We start from the raw sequence: 16328 nt of genomic DNA, 5'->3' as shown, positions 1-16328 counted from the left end.
AAGCGGTAAGCTTTTAAATCCGCGATGCGAGGGGAAAGGATCGTGTCCATGAGTCTCGAATTTTGATAGAAAGGGCAGATTAATGCGTTGACAGTTAACTCCTTTATCCCATTTTGTCATTTATATTTAATATCAACTTCTAGTAGACCTTCTTATATTGTGCAAGGAAAATACCATTAATTTAAAAGAAACGACAGATATACAATTACGTTAATTTAAAACGCAAATAATACAAAAAAATTTTAAAGCCATTAAATAATTTAAATAATTTAAAGTAATATGATGTTTATATTTCTCTCGTTTGTCATTATTTAATTATAATGACAAAAAAACAGGTTGTATCTATCTTTTTCATTTAATTCATCGCAAATCGCAATGTATTCCTTTTTGTGTGTATTCCTTTTTTCTAGATATACAAAAAGTATTTAATAAATATTATATATAAAGTATAAAAAAAAATTTGCGTTTACTTTTTATAATCTTGAAGATAAAGGAGTAGATTATATTATGGATAGATTGGTAGCTAGACGTTATCTTATTATCATTATTATTATTATTATTATTATTATTATTATTATTTGAACTTGCCTTTATGTAATTTATCTATATCTTTTTTCGCTTTGCACCAGCCTTTAAAGGTTGACTCTTTTGCGTTACTGAAGCTTGCTAAGCACCGAAAACATCACGCGAATGAAAAGAAACCGACGCTTAATTCGAACACACATACACCTCGTGGATTTTATTATCCGTTAATGATCCTCGGATGATGGTCGGAGATATTTCGATCGCGGGCTGCGTGGCACTTCTCTTCTCGAATTCATTCTCTCGTTCATGAGAAATCGGCCTAACGAGAAATAAATGAGGAGAAAGAAGCGTGCAGGTTCACAGCTGGCGGAAGGATAAAATTGGCGTAGCCGACGGGATCATTTTCATCAGGACTTTTGAGGTTCGTCGACCCTGTTTTCTCGCGACACGATATCGCGAAGAGCAAAATAAAAAGAAACAGAGGGATGGTCAATTGAAAACATATAAACGAGGTACGAAAAAGGAAGCCCCGACATTGTCGGCGACCTCGAAGCAACACTCGTTCATTGGAAGAGAAGAGTCAGCAGATCGTGTAATCAGATGCCGGATTGAATTATATCTATTATATGGAACGTTTACGGCGTCGATAAAGATCCCAAGTGCATTTCCTGTCGGTCATTACTGTAAAACGAAGGACGAGAATACTTCGAGCGATCGATAAAGTCGATATTCCTCGAGCGTGATAATAATTTCGATGCGAGATGATCGCACTCTCAAGTAGGCGCCGACAGCTTGACGAAGGGAACGATGAAAATTGCCCTAATCGTAATTGCAATTATGGTGCACGGTCGACATTCGCGGTGTATTGAGCGTGACATTTGATCGTAATCATCCCGCAGCGAAATTTTCCTACTCCCGATCGAAAAAGGGATTGATTATTACGCATGGATTGAAGCGTGGCAAAAAAAAAATCTTTAAAAGTAAACGAACATTAGCGCGGGACCAGATAAAACACGTAAAATGGTGGCGTATGAAATAAATAGACATTCTTTTTATATTATTGTGGAATTGGCCAAATTGGTTAAAATATGCGAAACAGTTACATATAAAACAAATGGACATTCTTTTCTTCATTAGCGCGAGAACGATTAAAACTGTAACATGCGAAACGGTTACGCGTGAAATAAACGAACATTCTTTTTTCATTAGAGCAGAATCGATTAAAAAAAAAACATGCGAAACGGTTATGCATGAGATAAACGGATATTCGTTTTTAATTTAATTTTGATGACAGTTCGCGGCGTTAACTACTTGATCATTACCGAATCGAATGATTTAATCCGTGGGTCAAATGATTGGGACGTTATTGGTAATGTCTCTTTCCCTACATTTTCTGTTTTGAATTCCTGTTTAATTAAGCAGGAATCCGTTGATTGGGTTAACGGATGAGTAATCGATCTGTTTGTGATTATTAGAAATGACTGAATATAACATGAAATTAATGGACGATTTATTATGCCATTTTGTTGTCTCTGCAACTCGGTAATTATATTGACGCTTTACTGAATAAAATAAGCTAACCACTTGCATATAGTAACCTTTATCGCCATTTCTCTTCAAACCTTTTCATTTTGTAATTCAATTTTTCGGAAAGAATAAGTTACCATCATTCTAAATAATTTCTAAATTTTGGATTATTATCAAAAAAATGACATCTACATTGTTAGATATTAAAAGAGCAATAACAACCCAATTCCTTGAATTAAATAACATTGTCATTTTTAACTTCTATATATATATATATATATCAAAATGTAAATTAATCCATTTCTACCTAGTTAATTTCAACGTAAACATCATTCATATTAACACATGTACTTAATAAATAATAAATTAAATATTTCAGTCAAATCAATCCATTTTCTTGAGTTAAATTATGTAATTCCATTATTTTAATTAAACGAACGACATATCGAGTAGGAGTGGCGACCTACAGAAATAATTAAAAATTCAAATTGAGTATAATTTGACATTATAAATTGCACATTTAGCAGTGTGTAAACGATCGATCTGATGATCGTGCTTTTGAGCACGAGGGACGATTCTGCTTTATCGGCCATTCATTAAGCTCATCCTACGCGATCATCTGCTCGTCGGTTTCGCACGAGGTTGCCTGATATCATGTCGCTTATTCGACTACCACCTACACGTGGACGGGTGCACGTGCACCTTCTGCGTCACACTCTGAAATTAATAATGGAGCGAGGATATACGCGGTCTGCGCACGGTCATACCGCGGAAGCACGCACCGATCGTTCTACCGGGTGTGCTCTTTGAGCGGGAACGCGTCGTTCCGCGTGCTTATCGATGAAAGCCAAGCGCATCCTGCGTTCTGTAAGAATATATTTTTTTTCGCACGCTCATTCTGCCGGCTTACCTCCCTACGTACGACAAGCAAAAATGACTTGCAATAAGAAGTGTTTACCAACCCTTGAAGCCGCCTACTATCCAATTACTGCGAGAAAAGATAATTAAGAAGTCTCGCCGAGACAGATGACAATAATACGTATGATTACGCGCCGTGATATTTCTTATTTGGATTTTATAACACAGCCGTTAATAACGTAATTGTTAGTTTCATGTCGTCGAACCGAGTCTCGCTCGCGACGGAATGGGATAAGTGTTGGTTCGGTTAGTGAGAGATGAAAATATCGGTGAAGCTCGTAAATGAATTCGTTTAGGTATTTTCATAGCCGGAGACGAGAGATATTTTTGTATCGCCGGGTTAACACACAACTAGCGTTTATATTCATGTAGAGGAGAGCCATTCACGACGAACAAGTCATTTAGCTTCACCTTTGTATGTGTATCAATTTCTGTAATTTTTCATCGAATCTTCGGATAATAGATAAACTAATTTTAGAACTCAAATACTATTATATAATTTCTCTATTTTTAAAAAGTGACAGGTATTTCACTGTAACTTTAATTCGATAAAAATAGAACATAGCAACAGCTTAATTTTTGCATCTGTTATCTCGTTGTGTAATTTTTCAAGAGAAAATCTTCAAGTTATAAATAAACTAAATTTATAATTTCTATATCATGATATCTCCATTTTCTGTACTAAATTCGTGAACTTAACTAGCTGAAAATAGATACAGGATTAATTTAATGCATTAAATGCAAATAACATAGATCAGTTCCCGAAAACTCAGTTAAACAGAATATTAAATTGGCTGCAAATGCTGAAACTTTATATCTATCTAAAATTGCAAATATTTATTACATATTCATTTTAATTAAAAGCTCGTTTCTTAACGAGCCAACGCTCGCAGATTAAAGTAATTATTCGTGACATTTCCAAAGCTAATTTACTGAAAAGTTACTACGCGCGGACGCTTTGATCTCGGGGAGCTGCTAGATAAATTGAATCCTGAATTATTAGGAAGCGTTACGATATTGAATCAGCTGGTTTATCTCGCAACGTGTGCGAAACGGAGGTGGTCAGAATGAAGCGCGCGTGCATTAGCACGTGGCTTAGCGGCGCCGCGTTGCGATTTATAACCGGCGACGTTTCCTCATTCATTTCGTCGGGAACTCGGTTTTTCGCGGGCGAGGATTCGGCGCGGTGCTCGTCGCCGTTTATCGATCGCCCACCCCTTGGCCGCGTTTCTAGAACTAAAAGCGACAGCTCTGTGTTGTCAGAGACACCCGTCGTAGGATGTGTCTAAAAAGACGGGAGATTGCACGTAGATCTTTCTCTTTTTGTTCTTGACCTCCTGCGAGAGAGAAGTACGCTTCACTCCACTCGCTAATATCGTGGGTGGTGGTATCGTGTCAAGGAGCCGCGAAGCTACCACGCAGAGTGTAGCTTCTATCCGCTTGCTCGTCATAAGCCAGAACTAACGCGATCATGTGACGCGATGAGATGCAAGACACGATGAGACACGCCGACTAGGTCGACCGCCTTTTATTCCATGCGAGAATTTTGCGCGCGAGATCCCCATCGTGTATCTGCGAGTGATGCTTTATTTCCAAAAGAAAGTTTATCAAGAGTTTTATTTACTATGTTTGTAATGTAATTTTAATTCTTGATAGTATAAAGGAATTGTCGCGCTGAATTAATTAAAAATATTTCATCTGGAAAATAATAAGTAATTTAATTCATCATGAATCTAAGAGTCTTGCAAAGAAACATAGCAAAAGTTCCCTTTTTTCTCTCTGTGATTTTAATCTTTGACAATATGTGGAATCTACTAGAAACACACATATTTTTTATCTTGATATTTAATTATTTTAATGAAACTTGCTCTAATTCAATTAAAAAAGAAGGAGAAGAAAGATAAAAAGAGAGAGAGAGAGAGAGAGAGAGAGAGAGAGAAAGAGAGGAGAGGAGAAAGAAAGACAAAAGTTAGGAATAAATTAATTTTCAAATGAGTCATACCTTAACACTAGCTCATTAAATTTGTCGATGAAACCTTAAGTCTTGTATTTAAACGGTGACATATAAACACAGTTGGATAAAGGCGCAAACTTGCTTACCTGCAATCAGAAAATAAAAAACTTGTGTTATTAAAATAAAAAAAAAAAGTATGAATTTCAATTTATAAAACAGCTTATCTAACCGATTTCTCTTCTAGACACGAAGGTAACTTTTATTATTATTACATCTTAATCTCTATTTCTCAACATATCCGACTAGCAACAGATTTTTTATCCGATAACGTATTACGCATGTCACGATGTCATAAGTTAAAGGATCTCTGCGAGGACGCAGCAGCTATTACGTAAATTCTCTTTTTACCATTAATTTCATTATTCGTGTCTCGATATTATCGTAGAAGCAATCTTCGCTATATATACATTTCCGCCTTCTTGTCGGCGCATTTAAGCGACTTGGCTTTGGACTTGCGCGATGCAATTCGTATGCATCCGCACGAGTGCAATGTTTATTCGCAGGAGGGACGCCGTATGGGCTCGTGAGTCATCCACGCAAAGGATTGCGCTATGCCTGAGTATATACGATGACGTGACGAGATATGAAAATTTACCTAAATGCAGCAGCTTTGGAAACAACCTACAAAGAAGAGATAAATATGAATATTTACACAAAAAATTCTCAGTACCAGCTCAGTATCAGCTTAGTTATCAAAATGCATATTAAAATACTTGGTATACTTTTCTCACAATAATACACATTACAATTACATTAAGACGATAAAATTTCTCAAATTTTGTCGTATCATTAAATTATAACGCGCAGTGGATTATCGCTCTAATTACATCAGGATGACAAGGACGTTAAAATAGGAAAATTCAAACAATAATAGTGAAGCGTACACAAGATAATCGCGATACAATGGCGGGATACTTAATAAGACGCCAACTTGGTATATTCGGAGATTAAAGCGAGATCGGAGACTAAAGTGAGAGGTTTGTGCCGTATTGTGATGGTAAGCGCCATTGAAATGAAGCAATATTAAAAGCATGGCCAGTCGTGCACTCGGTGCACACAGGCCTGGCGTTGTGTCTCGAGCAGCTACGAGAGGATCATCCCGTCGTCCTTTTACCCGTGCACTTTTTATTCCTGCGCCCTTTTGTACTTGCGAAACTTTTGCATCTGAACGACAGCCGAGGGAAGGAAAGGGAATGAACGGCGGCTCCGACGCGATCTCGCGTCAGAGCAGGACGGCAGGAACGGGAAAACAGGTCTCATTTTTCAACGAAAGGAAAGAGGGCACGACAGCAAACCCCGAAGCTTTTAGCCATTCTTTACTTAGCGTACGATTCTACGATGATAATGCGACCTTTTTTGATTGCCTCTCGCCCTCGGCGCGATAAAAACGAATGTTCCGCTATGCAAATTAGATTCTATGCATCCAATTATCTTGAATGCTGGAGATGAATTACGAGAGGCGCGAGCAAATTTATTTTCACGATGCCACTACGTAAGAATTACTTTGCTATTCTGGAGAAATAGCAGCACTTATTTTACAATAAATTAATTCTGATTGCCGTGTGCAATATTAGCAAGAATTATACTTGTGATGTTGTTTCATCATTAATATTTATTTTGTAATGTTATTAATATAAATTGCAAATTAAGAATTGAAATTTGTAAATTTATATTTATAGGATCAAATTTTTGAAAATTAAAAAAAGTTATGAAAAATGTTTGCATACGTTTGTATTATATAAAATTATCTTTAAACATCTCGCATCATATTTACATTAAGGCTAAATTTGCTATAATTTGTCAGAATTAATACCGAATCTCTTACGGTAGTAAATTATATCTTGAATGAATACATTCAAATAGAGTGTTTACGAAGACTTATTTAAGAAAAAAAAAAAAAACGTGTGGGTGTGTTATTACGACTACTTTAACAATTTAATAATTTTCTGCGCTTCTCGTTGCTTTATTTACTGTACCAACGGTTGCATTTTGACCTTTTGTCATAATCGCGATTTCCAAACTCTTGTCGCGATAAAAAACAAAACACTCGAGCCCGCTATGCAAAGTGAATTGTGCAGATTTTGAAACAGCTGTAAATGTCGGCGAACGGACGGTCGGACACGACGGTGAGATCGGAAAGCACTCACCAATACGTATATGGTAATGGCATGGTCCTCGAGAAATATTTATAGTTTCCGAATAAATTAAACACGCATATTTATTCAAAAGATTCCTTTCAAATTGGTGCTTGTCTCATTTATTGCAAGCGCGAGAAAAAATATAAATTTTCAACGTAATTTCTACTATTTTCCAAATAACAAGAAAATTTTCTATAAAAAGCAATTTTATTAGACTTCGGTAAAAAAGATTTCTAGAATTTGACGACAAAATGGCTGTACGTGAAAAATGTAATGTATTGGATTTATATATTTTATTTCATTTACATAGATATGACTTGTTTGTATGATATTTGATGAAATATTTTGAAGAAAAGTGTCAAGCCTTTCTACACCAGGGTTAGATAGAAACATTTCTTCGCGTCTTTCCTGACGCGACGGATAATGCGACGAGGAAAAAGTTAATTCAACGTGCATGACGACGTGTGATTCGCTGCTTCGTCTAGACAATCTGGAAACAAACATCGTTGAGTTATTCCGGGCGAGCGTTAAAGGTTAAGGACGTGGGTTCGATAGCCGACAAATCCTGTAAATAATAATAATAATGATCCTAATAATAAGAACGTCTGTCGTCGACGAATTTACTCGAGGACGACTGCATTTATCCTCTTTCTCATTATCCGGACTTTTTCATCAAGTGAAAGGAAACCATCGGCGACGGTATACACGCATCCTCGGTGTTACGCACTTCTAAAATTAAAATCGACCGGTCGTTTGTAACGATTGGTAGCAAGAACTCGACTTGTGTCCTTGAAGGCACGCTACTTTGCGCAAACTTAAATTTCCTTAACCTTCCCTCGACTCTGTTCAAATAATCCTAATGAGAATGTCTATTGAATAGTAATAAGAGATCTTGGTATTACTTATTTAGTGTAAAAGTAATAAATAATACACGGTAAGAGTTTTGTTGAAATATTTAATAATTTAGTTAGCTATAAATTTGAAAATAATTTCGTTTGGACTATTAAAATAATAGGACGATCAAACTAATTGCACTAAAATGTTAGAATTTTTCATCACCAATGTTTAAGCGGTGTACATAATATTATTTCGATGATTCATCGAAATTATTTTCAAATTTGTATATTTAACTAAATTTTCAGATACTTTAAATAAAGTACAATATAAATTGAAATAAATAATTTTTTTCAACAAAAATTTCTTTTCGAAATATCACGCGTCGTGAGAATTAAAAAAATAAAATCACATTACTTAAAGTTAAACAATCGTAGGGTATTTAATTCTTGAGAGAAGAAAAAGCAAAGAATTTCGAACGCGCTTAAAGCGAGAGAACGTGTTCAGTGTCGTGCACTCGTTGTCACGATCGACGCATAATACGTCGTGAAATTTCGCACGCGGAATTGAGACAAACTGTGAGACTTGTTCGACGGTCCGTGAACGCAAATCGATTCGGTGGCGACATGTTAGTAACAATCGCTAGGTAGGTCGTCGAGTTGGATTGGCGTGGCGTGGAGTGGCGTGGCGTGGCGTGGCGATTTGTTAGCGACCGATCTAACGCCAGTTTTCTAACTTTAATAGCCCGTGACGGCCCGCGATTACATCCAGCTCGGTTACGTTCGCACATTTCGTGCGTGGGCACTATGAGCGCCGTTGAAATCGGCGCAAACGCGTCGCGACGCTATTGATTCGCTATTGAAAGGGGAAACCGATCGCGCGAGGTCCTTCAACGTTAAAGGTCTAATTGAACTATCAACTTTAGCTGTATCGACGCCCCGACGACGAAGTGAAATTTTCTGCAATCTACTCCGCATATTTTCTCTCTTATTTTAACGTACCAGAAAATCAGATCAATTTATCAGAAAATTTGACCAGTCGGATAAATTAGGAAAATTAATTTCTATATTAAAAAGTAGCTCAATTTACATACATATTATTAAAATATTTTAATTAATTTATTTAGTAAATTGATTAAATATTTTCTTCATTAATCAGGAATGTTTTTCTAATTAAAATATATTTTTAACTAAAAAAAAGAATCGCTTCGACTTATTTATTAAAATTATAAAATTATGATTGTCGATTTATTTAGAGTCGTGAGATGGTACTGATATTTCCGTTCTGTCATCTACGCGTCCGTGTTCGAAAGTCCATGATTGCCAACGATTTAGAAACGTGCGAGACGTTACGCCTGTCCTTGCGTCGTTAACGCGAATAAACGCAGGTACATACATTCTAACTATCGGCTATTATGCGTTTCTTCCCTCCCCCTCACGGTCTGAAGACGATCAGTCCCGCGATTAAATTTGCGCACGTGCGGCGCAAACCCTGTCGCAACGTCGCGTCGTATATTAAAACTCTGTAAACTTAATACGCGATAATTTAGTTGTCTTGTCGCGCTATTTTCGTAGAAATCACGATAACGCGATATGTGCAATGTACAAAGCAGCTATATTTTAATCCGATACTTGTTCCTTTTTTTTTTTTAACTGAAAGCGTTTAACCTTGAGATTAAATATGTATAAATACATGGAATACATGATTTCGTTAAGATTTAATATATTCGTGATAAAGAATGTCGCGTGATTTCTGTAGGGTTTCAAAAATGAATATAAAATTAGAAAGTTTTTCCATTTATAATACAAAAAAAAAAATTCTGTTATTTATATCAAGTAAAATATCATATTTCTCTTCGCCTTTCTCTCTTTTTTCCGACGATTTTCCGAGACAAGAGATTTATTGTCTTACAAATCGTTAATCTTGGAATAATAACCAATCCCGTCGATCGGGAAACCGCGCTTACGCGAAGAACGGGTGCGTACCCGTTTAATGGAAAGTCCGTGATTCTCGCGGCATACAACCGCCGAGACGTACGCGTGTCCTTGTGTCGTTAACACGATTTGACGTTACTCAACGCGATATGCCGGCGTGTGAGAGAGCGTGCCTACATTATCTTGGCGACGCCAAGTAAGTCGGCGAGTATCCGCGCGCGCTTGCAAAATCGTCGCTACACCTCCGTAAAAAGCCTCGCGAAAACGTTCCTTCGCGTGAAAAATCCAGCCAATGCACGTACCCAGTCGGCTGTGTTCCGTTTTCTTTTCCTCGCCGACAAAATCGTTCTTACATCGGATAAAAAAAAAAGTATGCAACAATCGCGATCGGCACGACAGCCCTGATGTTGTAAGAGCGAGTGTAATGGATTAAGCATATGTTCTTTTGTGAAACTTAATTACAGCTTTATTTAACGCAGATTGAAAAATTTAGATAAATTAATTCTTTCAAAAATTTATTCTTCGTTCAATTGTACATAATTTTTTCAAAAAGATGTTAATTCGGAATTTTTTTTTTTTTTTAAATGCCAAGATACGCAATGGAGATAATTTGATTGTAATATTATGAAAAAAAAAAAAAACAAAAAAAATTGAGTTCCGTGCAAATTTAGGAAATATTAGAGAACATTTACAGCTCTTAGGCAAAATAAATTTTAGCAATTTTATTTTGCTAAATGACAGAGATGTGTGCTTGTTGAATTTGGCTTTAAATTAATCATCCTAATCGCGTAGTTTTGAGAGAGTAGCATTGGATAATTTGCAATTAAAGCAAAAGCAATGCGGGCACGCGGAAGGATGTGTCGGAGAGACCTTGAATTTACGTGGTGGTAAATTGCGCAAAACTGGATCTAGGCTCGGCGCCAAATTTCGCGCGATGCGTTGACCGACTTTACGAGAAAATTCAGATCATGTGGGCTTTTGAAACAATGTCGAAATGCCGTTTCTCTAAACAGAAATTCTTCAAAGCCGCTCACAAACGGCGTCGTAAATGGTTGCAGGGTATCATCGCGTATTTCTGGATTTCCGGATTGAGCAATCATATATCTTTGAGGAAAATTCTTTCCTCATGTAAAAAGACGAGATAAAATTAGAAAACATTATTTTACTATCGGTACAAAATCTAGAGATACACTTATTACACGCACTAAATGTAAATTTATTTCTTGATATTAGAAGTTGAATTTATGATTATTTATCAATATTCTTATCATATATACATTCCATCGTAATATTTATAAAAAGACATAGACAGTAAACTTGAAAAGTTAAAATAGTTTTAAGACAGTACCGTATTCGCTCAAAAGAAGATAATCCGGAAAACAAGCCAGTAAAATATATGTTAATCCTACGGAAATTGGGACAAGGCAAATCGAAGCGAATATAATAACATGCGATAAAATAACGGTGATAAATCGTAATAATAGCGACTATCTTTGCCGAGTTACAGAGATTCTCGGTTGTAAAAATTCTTGGAAAAATCCTCGGGAAAAGAGATTGTTGACTACTGGCAAAAATGTTAATCGCATTACAGAATATCACGCGTGTTTTTGTGGGAAACGCGGGAGCGTATTTATAGGATTAACTTCATCGCCGGGAAAGACGGATTGCAGTGTCACACGCGCTGCAGGCCTCGCAGCCAATGAATGAGCCACGGTGCAAGGACACGGGTTGCAACAAATCGAACGTGCCCCAGACTCTCCGCTCTCTTTCTTTCTTGCCCCCTTCCCCTCAATTACGAATTAAAGCGCTCACTGCCGCTTACTCGCGATTCGTATCAAAATTGCAACGTGTTTACACGCCGAGAGAAAGGGTGAACGATCGATACCAATATTTCTTCCAATATTTCTTTTCACTAATTAATTCAAGGAAGCGATAACACTTTCTCACTTCTCTCGGTAAAAATGTAAATGTAATTTTAAGTTAAATATCAAAAAAAAAACCTACTATTTACTCGGCTTTTTTTTTTAGCGCAACATTCAAAGAGAAATATACCTTTGAGAAAAGATTTTAAAATTTACAAAGGTACTTGTGATTTTCGAGAATTGTTTCATTTTATTTAAATAACGTTGTTGTACTGTGTGGAATTTTTCAAATTCCATTTTCTTTTGACAACCAAATATTGGAACTTCTGATTTAATTTCCATTTTTTGATCTTTTACCTATGTAAAAAAGTCGTTTCCTTTGATAAACGTATTATGAAATGAGAAAGTATTAACGGTTGCTTGAAAAGTATCTTAGTAGCGTGAGAACTCAGAAACGCAGAGCACTTGTCCTTACACCTTTCACGCCGATTGAAATGACCGGTATTAATTACCTGTCTTACGTTACGCGATTCTGCTACACGCTTCGGGCTGTCACAGATATTTTTCCCAAGTAGCATAGTATTTGTTTCGGTGGCAAGAAAAATTAAAGATTTCATTAGCGCAGGGGATGCTCAGGAAGGAATCTAAAATACATGATTCAAACTCAAAAATAAAGAATGCAAAAAAAATATAGAACAATTTTATAAAAATCTTGTTAAATAAAAAATATTATACAAGCGCATAATAATCGGAACACAAATAAACATACAATTAGAAATTAGTTTGGATAATTACAAGATTCAGATGGTTGAGAGTAACTATATATTATTTTATAGGAACCCAGAAACGTCTAACCTATAAAGGGCTTTCATAATGAAAGGTTTTCAGATAAAATGCGATCCTTTGAATCGGGGTGACACGGATTTGTCGACCGCCGTGTCAAAATGTGATTGAGGAGATCGTGTAACCAATCGCCTAAGGTCCGCTCGATCGATGACTGGTAAACGGAAGGTGTGTACAATTGGCTAGTTAAGTATGACGACGTGGCATGATTGGCGGTTTGGTATTTAGGAAAGGCCAGTCTCTCGACCAATGTCACAACTCGTTTGAAAGGCGCTAGAATAATCCGTAAAGCGCAGGTGAACAGACCCCGCGATCGTTCCTCTCTATTACCGATCTCTCGGATCAACGACAAAGGTTGACGATTGCAAAGCGCGTGATTGCCCCGTGACGAAGGTCTGCAAATCTTGATCGATGATCGTTAAAAGATCATCGATGATTATGATGCCTTTTCCTTGATGAGAACGTGGACCAAATAAACAATGGTGAGATCATTTCGCGACATTATCAGAAATTGATCTTACCTATCAGTTTGACTCAACTATTTGGTTAACGAGAAATTAAATATAAAAGTGCTAAAACACTTTCACTGATTTATTTTAGTTCGATGACGTATCATCGAAAGATTTTCTCGAGGTAACTTTAATAAAGGATAAATTCACTTGTGCTATCGAGAGAGTGCAATATCGTTTACGCCTTCATTTATATACGCAAACGTAACTGACCCTACTCACGCTTATAAAACGAAGCACTTGGTGGCGAGAAGAGCCCGAAGGTGAGACGAAGAAATTAATCGCTTTGACGATTCTCAGACGAGAACGATGGACGATACCCCCACGAGGCGGAGACAGTTAACCGCGTTTCCCATGAACCTTCTCCCGCTCTCAACCCTATCCAGGACTTTACCCTGTCGCGAAGCGGCGGTTCAGAAACCGGGTGGTTTTTGGATGAAACCGGTCCGACCGGTTTGACGTTCGGTTCCTGAAGAAAAGCCCTGGGGCCCTCTTCAGCGTATTGCCCCCTGCTTCTTTTCCTCTTCTTCCTCTCAAACAGCGAAAGGCAACTTTTGTTTCGACGAGGTCACATATTTAGACGAAGAATCAAGGCAGAGGTTCTATGGTTGCGACAGAGACTCACTAAAGTGCAACTAACGTACTCCTTGCCAATTGGTTCAGTGTGATTATCAATTTAAAAAATAATATTCCAGAAAAGATGTACAAATTTTATTGAAAATTTTTCTTTTTAAATTTAATTTTTTAAAAATACATGAATATTTCATGAAATAACTTTTAAATTGTAAACGTGGTTATAAATAAATAAATAATTATATTGCAATTAAAGTAATCAATTGTTAATTATATTTTTTTTCTTTTTATTTAAAAATATTTTAATTAAAAAATATTTATACACATATATAATATTAAAATACTATTAAATAAAATTAGGAAGTATTAGAAACTATTCCAAATTTTCTATTCTGAAATTTTCATTAAAAAGAATTTCTATTAATATTTTATACTTTTACTCGCAGCATTTTGTAATTTTTGATGCCACGGTACAGATTCTTGAAAATATACTTAATGGCTTTAGAGTTATTCGTTATCCATACACAGTTATTAAAATATTAATTTTTATTGTTTTTTTTCAGTTTTGATAAAATTAGAGTAATCTTTTCATAATAAATTTTTTTGGTCGTGTAATTATTTTTTGTTCTTTTTATACTCTTTTTAGTTAACTCACGTTTATCTCGATGTTACCATTTCTTCTACTTAATATACACAGATAATAGAGAGACTTTAAAATGGAAATTATACATTAGTACATTCGATGAATCTAACCAGTTATTCCAGCAATGTAGATATTAATTATATGCAAGTCGCAGATGCAAATTGTGCGATACTGCCGTGACACAGGTTCATAAAAATAAATACCCTTATTTGCAATTTTCAATAAATCATAACTCGATGATAACTCGACCTGATAGAGATTCTTTCTAGCGAGAAATGTCGTTGCCAATCAAATTGCTCATGTATTTAAAAACGAGATGTGATTATTACCAGAAAATTTAGTCGAAATTTAATATAACTAATTATTAAAGTTATACATAAATTAATTACTTATTAAAATTTAATTTCAAATACTTTAATATCTTTAAAAAAATTAATTTTTACTTAATGTTTTAAAGAAAAAATTTTTTGTCCAACTTTTTTGTGTTCGATTTAAGTTGAAATATAATAATTAAAAATAAGAAATGAATAAAACTACAAAAAGAAAAATAGTAGCTATTTCTTTTTTAACGAATCATTCAGTCATCAAGCTGAATGTGAGAAGCGAGAGACTAAATGGAAGAAGCAGGGAATCGTTTTAATATCGAGTTGCACATCGCGCGGTGATCGTTCGCTAGTTCGAAGGTTATACGCGCACTGGACGCTCATTGAAGAACGGGGCCGACCGTAGAAAAATCCACGAACGAGGTTGATGAGTTTTCCAGCAACTTTCAATCAAACCAAAAGTACAACGAGCGCGCTTGCGCGATAGTGACGCCTTCCTTGAAGGAAACTAGGACACCGTAGAAATTGCGAAGTTGGTCCTTGCATCGCGTGCAGGTGCAAACGAAACGCTTTTCCATGTTCTGCCTGTTTACTTTGTGTTGCCTTGAAAGCGAGCAAGATCGAGCGCGTCGGGGAAAGGTTTTCCAAAAAGGCACTTAAACGTCATATTATTGTTATTGTGGAGAAAAAAATTTCCCTTGATAAAAACTGAATTTCCCTCAAAGATAAAAAAATTGAAAAATTTTTCTACGCAATTAGGATATTTCTCACAAAATATTGTGTATTAAATGCTTATATTGACTGCATTTTGTAGACTGATAGACAAGTCCGGAAGAATTACAAAGATAAAAATGTGAAGATTGACTTAGCATGAGAACTAATGTAGACCTATATTGTAATGACAAATTGAAACATCAATAAAATTTGACACTTTTCTGTCTTATTCCTTATTACTTTTATTTTCTTTAATTTCCTTCATATTTTCTTTCCAATTCACCCTATTATCTGTATCAACAGTTACAGTACCGTCAGATGTTATTATTAGATCATTGGCTTTTACTAGAAAAGAAAAAATAACACACTCGGGCAGAACTATTATTGTTTTCATACTATAATATTTTTGTGCAATCTGTTATGCAGCTATGTAAATGTCAGCGAATATATTTTGTGTACATTTTACTTGATTTAAATAATAAAAAATAAAATATATGCAATTTTTTAATAAAACCAACTCAGTAGCAATAAATTGCTGACGTAAAATGCTAATGTCTCATTTTTAAATAATATACGTATATTTTATCATAATTGCATTATAGTACCCTTGTTATTATTGTTTGAGAGACAGAACTTTTGGAATTATGAGACATTAAGGAAAAATAATATAAGCGTTTTATATATCGAAAAATCGATCGACACAGATCTTGAATGAAGAGAACAATTTTTACGTTTTCCTATCCGTTGTCTTGACAATTATTCTTTCGATATGGAACTTTGTCTCCCGATAAAACTGGCACTCAATTACACTTCCTTTAATTACAGTCAAGATTCTTCGACGGCGAATGGAGGTACTCGATTGTGGTACTTGTGATGTCACCGTGCAGTCATTATCGTCGTTATTATTCCACTAGGTACTCTATATTGCTTCTCGGATTTAATAACGTCTGCGGCAGGAGTACATCCTATTT

General features: G+C 35.7%; 1 protein-coding gene across 5 annotated transcripts in view; it reads right to left on the bottom strand.

Moving 5' to 3' along the window:
• The window catches only part of LOC105148847 (protein gustavus), a 272603-nt gene that overhangs the window by 116134 nt on the left and 140141 nt on the right, over positions 1-16328 (bottom strand). Inside the window, exon 4 of one of the 5 annotated variants that reach the window (XM_087404856.1) lies at positions 4973-5070. The exons of the other annotated variants lie outside the window; for them this stretch is intronic. The gene's annotated coding sequence lies outside the window, so the exon portion shown is untranslated. The remainder of the gene's footprint in view (positions 1-4972; positions 5071-16328) is intronic. 5 annotated transcript variants of the gene reach the window in all.

Source organism: Acromyrmex echinatior, chromosome 3, assembly GCF_024713525.1.
Source record: "Acromyrmex echinatior isolate Ae372 chromosome 3, ASM2471352v2, whole genome shotgun sequence".
NCBI classification, from domain to species: Eukaryota; Metazoa; Arthropoda; class Insecta; order Hymenoptera; family Formicidae; genus Acromyrmex; species Acromyrmex echinatior.
This window is presented reverse-complemented; position numbering and strand designations above follow the sequence as displayed.